Raw genomic sequence first — 14,959 nt, 5'->3', positions numbered from 1 at the left:
ATAAATTCTTCATGTATTGACCATTCTCTTGATGCTCATGTATGACAGTTTGCTGCAATAGCACTGCTGGGGAAAAATATCAGTTGAGAATCACAAGCTGTAATAATGTGTAGCTGAAAGGATGGTTTGGCTGCCTAAGAGCAGGTTTGAACCAGCACAGACTTCTTGGAGCCAGAGGTTTCCACAGTTTTACATTTGACACAGTCCTTCATCCATCTGAGGAAGATAAATTGAATTCCTTGCGATTTACTGTCATGACCTTTCAACGAATTTTTCTGTTCTGTGCAAAAAATTAAGCTACTGTAATACTTTCTGGTGATCACATACTAGCTGAGTTTCTCAGCCAAACTGCAGAAAATCCTGTTGCACTGATGGAGAGCAGCATCCATTCAGAATTGCTTGTATCTAACTGATGTTTTAAACCCATGCAGCATTGTCTTCAGATAGCCTGCTTTTTCAGTGGAGAGATGGAGTAGCCTCCACAGGTGTAGTCCAGCAGCTGAGTGGGATGTTGTCTAAACTAGATCAGAGGAAGGTCACAAGTGAGATTGAGGCTATCTAAATGTGAGTTTGAATGCTTTTAGAACTGTGGTGCCATATCAGCATATAATGTTTATCATCGTAAGCTGCATATTGCCATTTAAAATAGCTCTGCTGCCAGGTTTTTTTGAGGTTAGTTACTTTGTGTATGTGAGGAGCTAAGACTGTGAGTGCACATCTTTGAGAACAAAGTGAAAGTTAGTAACAGAAAAGCTCTTAAAATGGTGCCAACATCTCTTCAGAGCATGAACATGGGTATGATTGAAACAGGCAATACTCCAGTGGCTGCTAAATTGTGTTTTGTGGGTTGAAAGTAATAAGCATGGTAAAAAACCTCATGTCGTACAGTCAAAGGTCACATCATACAGTCAAAGGTCAGATATTCATAGAGAGCTACAAATGCTCAAAGATAGGTAAGATAGGTGGAAGAGAAAGAAGAAACTGGTTGTTTAGGTGAGGAATAGAGTATTTGCCATGTCAGATCAACCAACTGGTCCATCAAGTCCTGGATCTTTACTTCAGCACTTACTGATAATTTATGTTTCAGGGGAGGACAAAAAAAAGAAAACATCATGTGCATAAGTAGCTTGGAGGGCTGCTGGGTGGGTTCCCTTCTGCTGTCTGGTAATCTGACTTCCCCAAAGCAAAAGAGAATATTATCTCCTATGCTTATATCAGTGCCAATCTTCATGAGCAGGAAGACCTTTGCAAGGAGTTGCAGAATAGGTTGTTTCTGATGAAAAATATTAATATCGGTAGTGAAAGCCACAGGTTCATGCTTACTCCTAGACTTGGTAGAGTGTGTGCTCTTGGAAGAACCCCTCTTTGCTCCCTGCATGCACTGTGGTATGTAACACAGTTGACAGTGAGGCTCATTCGCAGGTACACACGGATGAAGGAGTAAGGGCTGGCTTCTTGCCTCTGCTACTATGACTAGCCCGTCTCAGTGTGAGTCTTTCTCTAAACCAGCCAGCAAATAACTCATGGGTGAGGGAATGGAGAAGAAGTATCAGAGTTGCAAGACAGAAAAAAATAAAAAAACATTTTTAAAAAAGCATTTCTGAAGAAAAAGAAGAACAGGAATCCATTGAAGGAGGGGAAAGCAAGAAGAGTAACAGAATATACCTATAGTTTGTACCAAATCTGAAACTGTTCCAGACTTTCTAGAGGTCTAAAGTACAGTTTATGCTAGGAGGGCTTTACTGCTTTGTAAAACCTCTTTGAAGGGAGAGAGACCTGATGCTATTGTGTATCTCCAGTTGTTACTGCCTTACAGAAAAAATGTAGTAAATTTTACTACTGCATGGGATGACTACAGGATACTTCATGTAAATAGGATAGGCAAGTTCAACTGCATGATTTTAAAGCTGTATTTAAAAGTGGTTGATTATTTTTCCCAATTCCCATTGATATGAACTAGGCAACTGTGTAACGTGGTGCCTGGGGGCTCCCTTCCTAATGACAACTCTTTTTGGAAGCATAGTTTGATGATGTGTCAAGAAAAGAAGATGAAAGCTGCATTGAAGGACCTTTGGGCTCTGTAGATGGCAAAAAAAGTAAGCGTTACCTGGATGTATATCCTAAACAAAAGAAAGAAGAATACATTAAAAAAATTAAGGTCTTAGCTGGCCCAAACTACAGACATCTCATACTGTTTTGTTAGACTCTGACTGTATGTAATTAAGATGAGTTTGTTCCTGTTTTTTATTTTCATATTAAATTCTTTCGTTACATATTATAAAGAAGTAATTGTTCAGGATGTCACGTTAGTTGGTTAGTGACTGAAGCAATTGGAATAAATAAACTGCATTGCTCAACTAACATACAGCATGCTTTGGCATGAACCCCATAATACTGACCCAAATGTGTCTAGAAGTGCCCCTTGTTGGAGTGTTTAAACTTAAACATTTACTTCACATTTCAGTGGTCAGTATGGTGCATAGGGAGGAGGAATATGAAAACTAAACAGTGAATATAGTGAGAGGTGAACTGGAATGTTTTGGGTCAACCTACTGGAAAAGAATGTTGAAGAACAGCTGGATATTCAGAAGCACAAATTGTTCAGAAACATGAACTTAGGAAGATCACTTCTGCTTGAAAGGCAGCATATAGTAACAAATGCATTAAATTACAGTTAGTGAATGACTGAATTTGGGCACTTGGATGTACTGTCAAGCAGTGACAGAAGAAGATTGGATAGAGGAAGAATGAGAGCTAGCTATGCTGGACATATTGCAAGATGGAGTGAATCACAACAAATGCACTACCTTGCCATGACTGGAAAAGACAGAAATAATAGCAACATGGGAGGTATCACCCGAAAAATTGCTGACTCCTACAGAGGCAGACTGCCCAGCATAAAACTTAGTGGTTTTTACATCCTGTCAATGTTGGTACGCTTTAAAAGAAGTTAATGAATGCAGTACCAACTGTTGCTTTTGGTATATATTTCAAAGCACTGTCTCCAGCACATTTGTGAGAGAAGACTCCTGATAGCATCAGGTATCTCCCCTCCAGGTCAATTATGCTAATCGTAAGCCTTTCTTAAGATGGATTCCTTCAATTTTTTTCCAACTCAAAGGCCAGCCTTTTGGGCAGCATTCTACCTGCATCTGGCTGTGTTTACCTCCCCAGGCTTGTCTCAGGGATAGGTCTTTTACCCAGAAGAAATAATATGAGTGAGCACCCCTCTTGCCCTCCAAGTGATCTTCTAAAAATAATGCATTGTTTATTTAGAAAGAAGAGTATTTCCCTTTTTAAAGCCTGTATTCACACCTCACAGTGTTCCATGCAGAAGTCCCATAGGTCTGGCAGCCTGCAGAACCCACCACAAAGCCTGTCTGACATGGTCCTTTTTCTTCAGCTGATAATATTTCATCCTTCCAGTTTTTCTTGTATAAAATTGACTTTGTCCTCCTGACTTGCCCACTCTTCCAGAGACTGTTTTGCTCTCTGGTCATCTTTTAGCTCTAATTGGTTAGCTCCCAGCACTGGGGAAAAAATTAAGGTCTGTACCTAGCCTGAGGTTGGAAATAGGATATCAATTTTATGGATACTCTATTGCTTTATAATTGCTCCCAGACTGCTTATCAAACCCTATTCTGCTGTGTGCCAGCTTAGTTTTTGTCTCATGGATGGCTGCCTGTTAAGTTAGAACACAGTTGTTCTGGCCTAACATGCAACAACATCTAATCGCTGCCCAATGTGATGGTTAATGTTTTGTATCTGTAGCAGTTCTGCATGTGGTGCAGGAGTTGTAACTCTCTTAAATGAATACCTTCTAATACTCCTTGTCTTCCTAAATTGTAAATCACTATTCTGTTGCTTTCAGAGTTTCAAAACTAGTTTTAAAGAGAAACAACAAAACTTGAGAAGCACTGCTATTCTACACATAAAGACTCAAAAAGAAGCAGGTGGGTTGGTGTTTGGAGCAATGTAGCTGTCAAATGCAGACTCTTTTGTTCTAACCAGATATTACTTACAGAAGTAATTACTGTAAGTGTAGTGGAAAAAAAGCTCAGAGGGCCAAGAAATATTAAATGTGCATCTTGGAGACCATCAATAAAAAAAGAAGTAAACTTTGCATGGGGAACTGTGTGTGTTGTCTTGGTGGTGTTTTAGCAGAAAGGGGTTTTTTGCTACAGCCAGCCCTCAAAATACTAAGTCCTCTTCTAGATTATAAGTGATTTACTGACAGCAAATGTCCTTGACTTCATCACTACTACATTGTTTATTAAGGATGTGTGAAGTAACGTTCTGGCAAGATTTATTTGTGGTAGTCTGGTGCAGACTTTGTGTGGGGAGAGCTATTCTGTGGTATATAAGCAATGTCAATTACCAGGTGCTTCAAAGAAACCTCAATGTAAAATCAGGATCTCAAAATGCATGATTAAACTGGCATTTCCAGTTTGAATTCTTTTTCCATTATTTGTCAAGCTATTTCTTGTATCTTGAAAATAAACAGCTCGTGCCTTCTTTGAGCAATATCTTTATGGGCACTAGTGGAGTACTGCAATGTTGTTGACAGCTGTAAAGTAGAACTGTTTTCTTGCCTATAATCTTAATGGGGAATAAGGAGTCAGTTGTCTCTCAGTCGACAGTTTGCAAACCTTTGTGTTAGGCCTAGTCCATACTACAACTTTTGTGTCAAGATAGTTGTACCTCCCACCTCACCCCCAAGTAATACGATTGTGTATGATGTAGAATGGTTTTACCATTTGTCTCACAAAAGTGGTGGTGACCTCACTCAGAGGTATGGCTTTAGCGAATCAGATCAGTCTGTTTATACGATTCCAGTTGATCATTAGGCAAGAGGCAAGGAAGCCTGGTACATCTTGTGACCAGACATGGTGATAAAACAGCTTGTTAAAGTTCACAGAATATTGTTTTGTTTGAATTCCTCAAGGGTACAAGATCTAAAGCAGAAATAAATTAATATTTTGACTGTAGCATTTGATCATGCTAGACAACTTTTATAAATAGGATATTCAGAAGTCTTAAGGGTGGAGCTTTTGCAAGCTGACTTCTTGTAGTGGTATGTTCACACCCTGGCTGTTGAGGGTGACCCACAAATGTATTTATTTCTGTATTGATACATCAGACAATAATACAAAGTGATAAAAAATGGAAGTATGTACTTGGATGATATGACAGTACTCTGCTACAAGAATACAAAACATGTTAGGCTTCTGTGATTCATTTAAACAAGAGAGATGTGTTATGTGGAGTTAGAAGGGTTGAGCTGGGGTTTTTGCTATAGTAACCATGAATATTTGCTTTTGTTGGGATGTCATGATCCCTTGTTGGTTTTTTTTTTTTAAATTAACCTAAAAAAATCTTGGTGATACATTGCAATAATCAGGGCTATACTCTGTGGAACTGGTAATGATACTGAGTATTTGTATGCCAAATACATGAAGGGAAGGCTTTTAAGCTTGTCTCTTGACTCTTATTAATGATAACAGGAATACTTAAAGCTAAAAAAAATTTCAAAATAGAAATCTTAAGTTGTTTGGATTTATTTCCACACTTCTAGCTTTCTTTTTTTCTTTTATTACCCTGTATGATGAAGAAACAGAATGAATTCTTCAGTTACCGTATCTGAGATTGGATTCCCATTTTGGCAGGCTCAAACAGATATATGCACCCCTTTCTAAGCATCACAGTCTGATCTAAATCAAAAATGCAGCAGATGAGCATGATAGTCTTCTATCTACCATCTTAATGCATCAGGAAGAAATATCCCCCTAGCTGGTTCATGTCTGTTTGTGCCAGCAATGGATTTGTGTTAGTGTACATACTAATTCGTCTTAAAGTTATATGGATGGATTCAGTGGTACCTGAGGAGGATTCCATTCCCGCATAGCACAGGGTTCAGGATATGAATAAAAGGAGTTAAACAGAGCTCAGAGAGGAAACCTACTGCAGACTTATTTTCGTAGTATTGTATGAAAAGAAGGAACAGCTATGCGGTTTTCCAACCTTAACGGCAATGGTTCAAGTCTTTCCTCTGGATGAAAAATCAATTCTATTTCATAATAACTAACTTTTTTCCTACCACCTGAGTAAATGGCTACTGCCTCCATTCATTTAAGACCATTATAGTGAGCAGCAGTGCTTCTAGATGCTGGTTTTGGCAATGGAGAGGTAACACAAGTTCTGCAAATGCACAGGCTTCACTTCAGAAATTTAAGAATAAATCCCAAAATGCAGGAATAACATGGCTGATTTGAGATGAGATAGTTACCACTCACAGGTTCTGTACTTCAGAGCAATTAATTTGTGTAAAACATGAAGCTCCTCGAGGAATTGTCAGTAACTTTGTGTTTGAGACTTCAAGCTCAGATTTTGTGGGTTTTCCTGTAGATTCTTGCTGTGTATTTGTTGGGGCTGATAGCTTGTTTTTGACATGACATTTAAGGCTTAGTGACTACTGATAAGCCAGAAGAAAATGAAACCAACAAACCAATTTGGTAATAGAAAGTGGTTAAGTTACTTGTTGATCTTTAAAATTTGTGTTTCTTTGACGGGTCAAGTCTTAATAGAATAAACTTCGATCATTCAGCACAGCTGCTTTTTGAAACAGCAAAATATCAGTTCTGTATTCCTCTACTTGTATATATCTTATGCGATTAACTTCTTGCCAATACTGTCTCACCTGGATGGAGAAATGAATGCTTTTTGGTTCCTGCTGGCTCACTTCAGTGTATTGTATGTATCTGCCATATCAGTGACTTAGTCCCCCACACTTTTCTCCCTGCTAAGTGCCAGTTTCTTCTGAACAGCTGCAGGGTCTTCTGCTTTATATTCAAAGGAAGTGTTTAGTAGCCCTGTCTGTCTATGTTGAATGCCAGAATATATTGAAAAATAGCATGTGTGTATTATCTGGGCAGCACAGTCAAGTTGCCAGTAGGAACTCCACAGGCTGGAGTGTAGCCATAGTACATGCGTGTAGGGGTGGCTACCCAACGTAAGGAGGGGCTTGGTGCTTGGGATCCCTGTGTTTCTACCAGACAATTTTGTGAACTACAAGGTACACCTGCGTCGTGGAGGTCAGAAGGAGGACCTGAGGCGTGCTTGCTGCCTGGAATCAAAAAGAGAACCAAGGGGAAATGTGGAGTCAGTGTGGGAAGCCTAGCTCTAAACTTGCCCTTCCTTCTGTGGGGCTACACATGTATATAGGGTGCCACCATTTGTTAGCAGCTTCAGACATCAGTTCTGCTGGAAAACATGGTTAGAACCTTCTTGAACTGAACTCCTTCAAGGCTCTTTCATTATATGGTTAAAGGAGGAAATTAAATGCTCTGCTCAGCTATTTTTCATCTCTGTACACCTAGTGAAGGTGAATGCTGTGGAAAGTGCTGTCAAACATACAGATCTATCTAATGAGAAGAGCACAAAATATTTTCTGTTTTTATTATTTTCTTCAAAAAGAAGAGGGAGGGAAATATATTCAGACTTTCTGAAGAACACACCAGGGAACAGAAACAGAATATGGTAATTTTTCAGCCACAAATGTGGTTTTTACCTTTTGAAAACAGGGAAAGCCCTTGCTCTTCACTCTCTGAAACACTGGTAATAATTGCATCTTAGATGGTAAGTCAACTTCTGTTGTCTTTGTTGTTAATGTCTGCAGAACCAAATACGTAAGCAGGCACAATCATATTATTTGATATCAGTCAGTATTTATGTCACTTAATGTTTTAGTCTCTGTTAGTAAAGAAAAGAGAATGATGGATGGAGATGTTATAATTGAGAGACTATAATGTAGAAATTCTGCATTACCAACATGTCGTTTAAAAATGTCCAGACATATTTCTCAATATGCTAACATTTTTACAACACAAAACAGATAATATTGAATCATTTACTCTTTCCTTTATTTTTTTTTACCTTGGCTTGAAGCTTTCTGTTATGTATGTAGTTCAGCAGTAAGTTTGTCATCAGACTGTATTTTAGGAGGAAGGGTGAACATGAGGATGGAGAGCTAAATGGTCTAACCAAGTGTCACAGCTATTAGCAGAGTTCTTTCAACGTACACTAACAGACAATTCAATCCAGAACTATGTAAGTATGACATAGAATTGTGTTTCTGAGCACTGTGGCTGGAAATGTGAACTTCTGGGGATCTAGCAGGTTAGAAAATGAATGCAGTAACCTCTACTCCATATGGCTCTATCAACTGGAGAAGAGGCAGGAGGCTGGTAACTAGCACCTCAAATGAAGATCATAGCAGTAAACCATTGCACTGAAATTCACAGTGAAAAGACTCCTGGACATCTTTTTCTTTTTCTCTCATGGAATCTGGCCATTTGCATCTATTGTCTGAGCACTTGCAATGACTTCAGATTATTCTGTAGTTTTTCTTGTATTTTTTCAGGACAAGGTCGGTGTCTTTCCATTGTGGGTAGAGTGGGGCAGTGTAGTGCAGTGGTTTTTTCCACTGTAGTGCAGTGGGGCTCTGAACCCAGCATGCCACTGCTGTCTGTGTAACAAACAGGAGAGATGGTCAGTGGGCAAGGGAGCTGCAAGGACCTGTGCTACTGAGTGAAGGAGGAAGCCGTGCCTCCTGCCTCACGAGTTTCAGCAACCAGTCATTTTGTCTGATTCTTTAAAAATTAGGCGTTTGCTGTGTTGGGGCGAAAAGGGAAAAAAAATCTTTCACTTGGCTTAATAAATGTCAGTAATGTTTAAGTGGGCAAAATAGCAAAGTAGGAATGACATAACTCAACGTGAAACAAAGGGATACAATGCAAGCATTGAGGATCATCTTTAGAGCCTTCTCCAGCCCTCCCCAGACCATTGCAGCACAAGTGCTTGGAGGGGCCCCCATGACGCAGCATTGCAAAAATGGCACTTGAGGAGAGGAATGTGTGGCATGTGCATGCCAGTGGCTGTGGCCCCACCAGGAGGGGTGGCACTCCCTGCCAAATAATGATGCAGAACCAATAGATGCTGGCTGCTAGACCATCCCCACCTGGAGCAAGAAACAGCGGGTGCATACAAGGGAGCACCAGTTGCAAAGGGTATGTCCACCCTGCCGGGGCTGCCGCTTGCAGGGTTGTGTCTGGGCCAGCATCAGCCCAGTTCCTTGAGCTTCTGCTGGCAGAGTCTCCATAGAGACGTGGATCTGTGTGGGCAAACTGCCCAGCTGTTTGCGCTTGCACTCTTGAGCCTTGTGGACCCCGTGGGCTGTCTTGAACAGCACAGCAGCTCTTCAGCTAGACATTGACTAGCCTGAATGTATCAAGCTGCAGCAACTGCCAGCAAGGCAGGCAAAACATTGGTGGTAACTAGCACTAGGTAGCAAACAAAGACTCTGAGAGCAAGAGAGTCAGAGATTTTCCTGACCTGCACGAACCAAGCACATGCTAATGCACAGGGGTTTGAAGTCCCATGTACTGACTTGAAGCAAAGCTACCAGTAATGTGCACCTCAGGAAGCCACTGGTGAGAAGCATGGAGCCAGTGTTCATTTGGGGTAGTTGATGCTACTGCTAGCCAGCTGTGCTGATCTCACCCCTGGGGGATTTTTAATCTACCTGGGCTTGCTTTAATCTGTGCACTTCTACACTTCTGGAAGGAATGGCTATTGAAAGGGAAAGCACAGAGACTTCCTCTGCTTTTCTGAGCTGTTGCTATAGTGCTGTTCTGTAGAAAGACTTGTCCAGAGCTGTGCACAGTAGTATTGGGAGCTTATTATTTGGAGGGGTTTTTTTGCATCTGAAGTGCTTGTATGAATTAATGCTTTTTCTTATACAATTGCATGTAGGAGTCAGGATACATATACTAAATTATCTTTCAATTAGAAACATTCTTCTGAAACTAAAATGGATGGTACATTTTCTTGTTTGTTGCTCTAGTGTTAAAGCAGATGGAAGTACTTGGAGTCTCCTTTGTTGCCAGGGGTATAAGCTATGTAACATCTTAATCAAGAGGCTGCACATTTTCTGTTTGGAAATGCCAGCTGGAGAAAGGTTTTATTTTTCAAGTCCACTTTAAAAAAATGATAAAAAAGATTCAATATATATGCACTCTGTAGCCTTCACACCAGATAATTTTCAAATACAATAGGGGTTGAAGCCTGCTCTACCAGCAGCTCTGAGGTTATGTTGCTTCTTTCTCAGTAGCAACCAGCAATTGCCTTGTGCTGCTCTGGCCACCTGCAAATGTCAAGGGTTCGCCTAGCAGGGGCTTAGTCCTGTGCAAAATGTCTGTGAGGAAGAGGAAGGGAGATCCTTTAGGGTAATGATGTTCAAGTGTGTGTGTGTGTCTGTTGCGTGTAGTATCTGTGGTTTTGCAGGTAAGTATGGTCTTTAGTGTTACTTCTCTCTGTGCCACCCCAGACAGCGTGTATTTCATAGTTTTGGTAGTCATATTTTGTCCCACATATGTAAAACTGCTTTTGAGCAAAGACCCATTACATTTCTTACAATTTAAAAAAAAAAAAATTGCAGAGGCAAAATGCATCTGAGTCAAACCTTCATTGTTTTAAAAAGGATTGACTGATATGTATAGAGAGATATATATATAGAAAGGAAGAGAGCAAATCAAGCTTGACTTGACTTATCCTTTCAGTTAAACTTTTGGGGCATGTAGAAACAAAAGCATGTTAAACTTCTGCAATGTTAACTTATTATTGAAGCCCTATGATGATATTGTGAAGGACAGTATCTAAATAAGCTGCTGCAGGGGTATTGTATTCAGCTCATTAGCTGTGGAAGTAACATTGGAAAGCATGTAGAGAATTCTGGTACAGATTTTTGATGTTCTAGAGGTCAAACTGGTCTTAAAAGAATGAAATAACTTCTCCAGATGCCTTACCGGTTCAGAACATACCTAATCCTTGCAATATGGGGTTTTTTTTAATCAGATATGCATCAGGTATTAATTTAGACTGTGCTCATTTCACCCCCTAGATCTCCTGCAAACTTCTAATGCAAAAACTATATTTTAGATATGGCAGTATCCACTTCTGATCTCATCTAACTGGCCCCTGCACATGGCAGAGCAGTGTCTCATTTTACAAGGTATAGCAATATGTACCCTGAATCTGGGACTTCTGGATGTAAGCAATATCTTAGCTGAACAATAATTTATTTTTTCTCTATAACAGTATAAGCAACAGCACAGTGTAAAGTTGCAGTGCCACGAAACGCTAGAAGCAGCACTCACAAATTATGTATTCCAGCAGGTACTCATTATTTGCCTACATAGACTAAGCCATTAGCCTGGGATTAGTTGCAAGATGTGGGAGAGACAAAAATCATGGTTTTAACACTGCAAGCACTGTTATTACAGGGAAGAACCAATGAAGCAATTCTGTATCCAAACAGCACCTTAAGGAAATCATGTTTCTTACAGGGTAGGGCAGATTTGCTCTTCAGCACTTATGAGGCTGTAATAAGCTGTAAGACTGGTTGCAAATAATGTCACAGCTAAAAAAAAATGTGTTGCTCTATCATTAAGGACAAAGCCATATACAGGTTCTCACAAATGAATGAATAAATTCTAAATGCTTCCTCTGATGTGTGAACTCCGAAATTAACACTACTGATTTCTGCATACTAAGAATAGTACAGTGTGTCAGCACCGAGGGAGGAAGGGAAAGGAAAGGGAAAGATACCCTTCCAGTCTTCTGTAGCATTCAAATTGCTTAAAGCTTAAGCTGTGTAGCATAAATGGCTACATCTGCCATTTCAAAAGTTAACTAAATAACCCTGTATCAGCGCTGTAGTAGAAAAATCCCTAGGCATTGGCTTGGCCCCAACCTGAGCGATGCTTACTGCTGAAAAACAAGTGTACAAACAGATGTATTTTCTGACCTCAGCACTTGTAAGTGCTTATCCTTGCTTGTGAGCAGGTTCTCTTTGGACTATTGGCCTTTTAAGAAAAAGCTTAGTGTCTAGATTTCAAGCTGAAGAGAAGGAAAGCCACACCGGTTTACCCTACCCAAGTAGGGGAAAAAATACAGCTGAGAACAGTGCAGATGGCCTGAATCTGACTGGCACATAGTACTGGAGTATCAGCATCAGATGACTACCTTAAAAAGTGAGGTCCTGTCATCTCCCTGTTTTCACTGGGGATCTCATAAGCCACTTTTCCAAGATTATGCATAATAGCAGTTTGTCTGGCTGAAAATATCCCCCAGAAGAACAAGAAAAAAATTCTGTGAAACCAGAATACATTAAAGGCCAAGGAAGAGATGATTTTTGTTTTTCTTACTGATGATAAACTTTATCAAACTAAGCGGATAAAAATGTAACAAAACAAAAAATCACAGTGCTGCAAGATATTTGTTTTCTACATGGTGCTCTTTTAACTGGCTACTAGCATTTTTGCCATCAAATTCGGTGGCCTCTCAGCAAATTTTATTAAACTCATTTGCCAGTTTTTCTTGTACATGACAGCCACTGCTAACAGCATAATTGTCTGGGGAAGAAGTCACTGCTTGCCTTGCTCCGTGCATAATCCATCTAAATTCCTTCATGGTTTTAGTGTGTATCGTGAACAATGTTGATTATGTTTTCAGCACTTAAATAGTGCTGTTAAACTGTTGCTCAAGAGTATGCCCTAATTGGCATGAAAACATTTTGAGTTTGGGCTTGGAATAGAATATGCAAGCGGGACTGAGCACAGAGCTGGTACTTTCTGAAGTTTAAGGCTGCAGTTGCGTCGAGGTTTTATATAACAAATACCTCATGCCTTAGTCAGGGCCACTTGTAGTGAGAGTAACTATAGTAACAAAACAAAGTTTCTAGCTAGCGAAGGAATATTTCCAATGAGCAGGACATCAGTCTCTGATCCAGCCCCTGAAATATGCTTATTTATCAGTTTTGTGTGCAATGCTATTTTAGTAGCTGCTACTGTATTTTCGAAGATATTTAGAAATCTTCATTTGTTTGTTTTTGGTGTGGGGTTGGGGTTTTTTTGCCTAAAACCTATGGAGGGATTTGCTCCTTTTGCCTTCAAATGGAAATGTTCTAATTATATTCCTGCTCTTTTAACTTGTTTTCCTAAAGAAATGGGGATTATGTAGTTGGGCTTTTTATACCTTGAGCACTTCTGAAAATCTTGGCCTATTTAAGTTTTGACAGTGTTAGAAGTCCTGGAGATAATTAATTTCTGCGAGTTTCTTAAAAGCACCTGGCTGAGTCGAGCCCGGAGGGGGCAGGCAGAGCTGAGCGGGGTTGGCAACCGCCAGCGGGCCGGCGAGCACACTTGCAGCAGGTACAACACACGGGGATGTGGCAGCAGCACTGCCACCAGGGTGGTGGCTCTGGCAGAAGGGCTGGCAGGGAGAAACAGAGACAGATTGCAGTGAGGGACAGGGGCAGAGGATGCAAATCTGTAGGAAGTTGCATACCACCTGGGAAGGGACAATTTGTGGCATTTTAAGTGAAGAGTATATAAATACATATTGTTTGTTTCTGTGTCTTATATGCTCGTTTGCATGTGTAACAAGTGATAGCAGAATGAGTAAGGAGGGTAATGAGGGATGCTGGAGGTGGTAATCGGCACAGCTTAACCCAATTTGCACGTGCTGGAGGTTCGGTAGAAGGCTGGGGTCTCAGCATGGCCTGCAGAAATCGACATCCCTTGGAAACCGGGGAACTGCACCTCTTTTAGGTTTTCACAGAAATCCTAACCTGAAAGTGACAGCCTGGTTAAATAATGGCAGAAAGAATTATTATTCCATTAATAAAAAGGTCTCATAAAACTTCAGTGGAGAGCTTTTCTGTTGCCAAACCTATGTTTTATGAGGAGCAGGAAGACATTTTTAAAGGAAGCAAGGCATTTGCTGAAGCAAGCTGAAAGCACAGGGGCCTTGGCTCTGTCTCCCCAAAGCTGTGACTGTGTTTGGACAGTCTACGTATGAGTTTCCTTATCCCAGCTTCATAAACTAAAAAAGTGCTAGTTTTTAAAGGGATCCCTGACCCTCTCTTCTATTGTCTGTGAATAATTGCCTTTTCTAAAGTTCAGTAACTTTCTGTTCAAATGGATGAGACATAAACTCACATTATGAGCCTCCAATAAAACTGCACTGGAGTGGATTCTCCCATTCCGTGTGTTTCCTCTTGCTTCTTGCGCGTACTAATTCTCTACCCATTTGGTGGCAGAGTATTTGGAGCACTAGGCAAGGAGATGGAGGTGTGGAAGATAACGAGGAAAACAGAGTGAGAGAAAGCCAAAATCTGTTCTTTGGACTTGTGGAAAGGTAGAAAATCCATCTGACGCTTTTACGTGGTTTTATGGGGCTGTTCCTGCAGATCAGAAAATCTAGTAATTCACCTCTTCTGTGTAGTAAGATGCTGTGTGTCCACCAGCAGACAGGAAGCAAAAAGCTGTTCTTTTGCAAAAGCACATTCCCTAGATGGTGTATAACTGTAGTAAACCATTTGAGCCCCAGATTCCTTGCAGTGATACTCTGTTTGAACTTCCCAGGAGCGCTGTGATGCATCAAAACATTTTGTAATCACTTTGTACACCAGTGAAATGCAGCTGTGATTGGGGAAGAGTAGAACAGCTGTTTAACAGGGAATAATAATAGCATGTTTCAGATGAGGCCAGGAATTTATGAAGAATAATCTGCCAGTTGAAGTTGGTGAGATGGTTGTAGAAAGGCAGAATGTAGAGACCAGAGCTGGAGTTTTACCATATCATGAGCTAACATGTGTTCATGTAAAAATGTGAGTTAGACTCCTTAATATCTTCAGTTAATTAAAACTTGGGTTTTACATTTCATTTAAAATAAATTAATGATCCTAACAAGGGATGGGACAGGTATTAAAAAGGATGAATCTTAAGGGGACAAATGTAATCTTAAAAGACCCAAGTAAAAGCAATTTGGTTCAACGTGTTAGGAAAAGCTCGCCAGATATAACTGAATCTATCTCTTTCATTTGACGGTTGGAAAGATA

General features: G+C 40.3%; 1 protein-coding gene across 9 annotated transcripts in view; it reads left to right on the top strand.

Annotated features, from left to right (window-relative positions):
- The window catches only part of TTC7A (tetratricopeptide repeat domain 7A), a 179,686-nt gene that overhangs the window by 86,025 nt on the left and 78,702 nt on the right, over window positions 1-14,959 (top strand). The window lies entirely within an intron of this gene.

Source organism: Strix uralensis, chromosome 3 (genome assembly GCF_047716275.1).
Source record: "Strix uralensis isolate ZFMK-TIS-50842 chromosome 3, bStrUra1, whole genome shotgun sequence".
Classification (NCBI taxonomy): domain Eukaryota; kingdom Metazoa; phylum Chordata; class Aves; order Strigiformes; family Strigidae; genus Strix; species Strix uralensis.
Note: the sequence above shows the minus strand (reverse complement) of the source record. Positions and strands in the feature narration are given on the sequence as shown.